Consider the following 3,201-nt stretch of genomic DNA (forward strand, 5'->3'; position numbering starts at 1 on the left):
CGTCATGCTCCAGTGCAGCTAGTCATACACCCAATCTGTCCTAAGCCTATACCTCATTCTTGGACAACTGCTGAACTGCAGCAGCTGCACCATACACGGAGGAACTTACATCGACAGCTTCAGCGTAGGCCAGACGACTCAGCTCTTAAACAAAGGTATCGTGCAGCCAGGCGTCAAGGAAAGCGCTTGAACAGACAACCGAAGTCACAGTTTTTAATCAAGAAATTCCAGGATCTAATGAATGACCCAAGAGGGCAGTGGCGTCTGCTTAACGGCATGACTGGTCGTAGACCCACCCGGAACCAGCCCACTGCATCAATTTCGTCGCTGACTGATATGTTTGCGGCCATTGTTCAAGACACCAACAGGCCTGGGGTTCTACAAATTCCACCTGAAGACAATGAGCAGCTACCGCAGCTCACGAATTTCCAACCAGTGACAGAACAACACGTGTCTGATATTCTGAAGTCTCTCAATTTGTGCAAATCACCAGGTCCAGACAACGTGCTACCATCCATACTGAAGAATGGTGGAGATGCTAGTGCTGAGTACCTCACGGACATAGTGAACGAGTCCCTCCAAACTGGTAATGTCCCCACCGTCTTTAAGCAAGCTATCATAAGTCCACTTATGAAATCTGGAGACCCTGATCTGGCGGCAAACTACTGCCCAGTTTCGCTGCTGCCTATATGTGCCAAGGTATTAGAAAGAATAGTACTGGACCAGATAATGAAATTCTTCGCAGATAATGGCATTGAACACGTACCAGACTCTCAATTTGCATACCGTCGGAACCACTCTTGGAAGACTGCTTGGCTCTAGCTGTGAACAGATGGCTTTCTGCATTGGATAGCAACGAATACTGTCGTGTCATCTTCGCTGACATGAGCAAAGCTTTTGACAGAGTGGCACAATCCGCCCTCATCCGGAGTCTACATGACACAGGCATCAGAGATGTTGCCTTGAATTGGTTTTGTAGCTACCTGTCTGACAGAATACAAACTGTTAGAGTTGGTCAGGAACTTGGACAGTCACGCCCATGCTCCCAAGGAGTACCCCAAGGCTCCGTTCTGGGCCCAGTCTTGTTTTGTATCTACATTCGCGACATAACAACCTGTTTTAGGTTTAGCCAAGACCTGGAATCTGCCGATGACATTGTATTGTATGTCCGGCATAGTGACTGTGATACTGTGTTGGAGCGTCTCACTGCGGACCTTGCTGCTCTGGACAGCTACCTTACAGGGAAGGGACTGGTTCTTAACCCTGATAAGACACAATTTCTGCTATTACGTCGCCCAACTAGTCCCTTACCCACCACTGTGTCCATATCATGCCGCAACTCCACTCTCTATCCTGCGCACACAGCCAAATACCTGAGCCTCATTGTGGATGAGCACTAGGCATTCGATGCTCAAGTAGAGCGAGTTTGCATTGCCGTCAAGCAGAAGGTCGGAGCCTACAAGCATGCCAGGCAGAACCTAAACCACAGAGCGCGTCGTCTTTTCTATCTATCCATTATTCAATCCACCCTTGAGTATGCTAGCTCTGCCTACATTAACTGTCTATCTCACCGTTCATACAACCAGCTGATAACAGCCAGCCGTACTAGTCTTAAAAGAATTTGCCCTTGACCGCAGAACTCCCACTGAGACACTGTACGCTTACACCAAGATCTACACACTAGAGCAATGCTTAAATTTCAAGCAATACGTCTTTGTCTTTCGCTGTCTGCATGGTTTATCTGTTATACAACTGCGAAACCTGGGGACTGACAGAGGCTGCACTGGAGAAGCTGAACGCCTTCCATAGACGTCAACTACGGAACTTGTTCGGAATTAGGTATCCCGCCATCATCTCCAGCAAAGACCTATATTCCAGAGCACACACACAGCCACTTTCGCACACCGTTGCTGTCCGCCGTTTCCGGATGTTGGGTCATGTTCTGAGGATGCCCTCAGATGCCCCGCCACAGCAGGCAATGGACAACTACTTCCGTCGAGATGTCACCGGTGTGCGTGGACGCCCGAAATCGAACCTGGCCACGGCAGTCAAGGCAAGCACAGCTGCCAGAGACATGCCACTGAAGACCATGACTGATCTGAGTGGGCTCAGAATGCGCGCTTTGGACAAGCAATCATGGAGGGAACTCTCAGCCTGAGCTGGTTTTGCTCGCGGCTGCAACGCACGGGGTAGTGAACCCAGGACAGAAGCGGACCAGGCATCATGACTTTGCACATCTATCGTTATGCTGCTTCATTACGCGACCTGTTTTATTATTATTATTATTATTATTATTATTATGGTTTATCTAGCCCACTTCTCAGCCTCCTATTCACTCCCCGCTACACTGGCCCACATACTGCTGCCACAACCCGGGGCCAAGCTACAGCTGCTCTTGTCTTGCCTGCCTGCCACTCCCGGTATGGTTTCCATTCCATTGCGTATCTTGGTGCCGACAGGTGGAATGCGCTGCCTCCATCTTGTCGCCTGGCCGGGTCGCCTGCTTTGTTTCGCGCTCACACAAAGTCTCATTTAGGGTTCCCAGTAAAAAGGCAACATTGCCTGTTGGGAAATCCCAAACAAAATAAGAAAAATAATAATAATATGTTTGTCTCTTTCCCTCAAAACCAGTTAATAATAATAATAATAATTTTAGAATTGCGATCAACAGAACGAGCTGAACCGACATTTCACAAAGGCTTTTATTGTATTCAAAAAACGAGTGGATACGAAGGCAGTGAAGAACATGGACGAAAGAAACAATGTGATGTGGAAAAAATGATGAACAAATATCGTACTTCGAACTAGTTTTCGCACAACACTCCTCAGGAAGCTACGTTGTACTAATGAAAAACAATCCAGAAAGATACTAATAAAGAGAACTGGAGTGAGAAGAAACAACAAGGTAATAACAGGAACAACTGCGAAAGCATTTAACGAACTTGTAAGGACTACTCGTATACTATGACACAAGATATGACACCATGGCCAACCAGGGCCAAACAGACGGAACAAGCTGCTACTAAAACAATTTCAAACGAATAATGCTGTCCTTCTGGACACACAGATTAGGCTTATGAATACGTTGACAAACAGCTTCTAACACACTCAACTGCAACTTATAACCATGACGAGCACGGCACAAAACAGAAAAAGAAGAATCAGAATAAACCTTGCAGCAATCAGGACGAGATACAAGAT

The sequence above is a fragment of the Sycon ciliatum genome, chromosome 10 (genome assembly GCF_964019385.1).
Source record: "Sycon ciliatum chromosome 10, ocSycCili1.1, whole genome shotgun sequence".
Classification (NCBI taxonomy): Eukaryota; Metazoa; Porifera; class Calcarea; order Leucosolenida; family Sycettidae; genus Sycon; species Sycon ciliatum.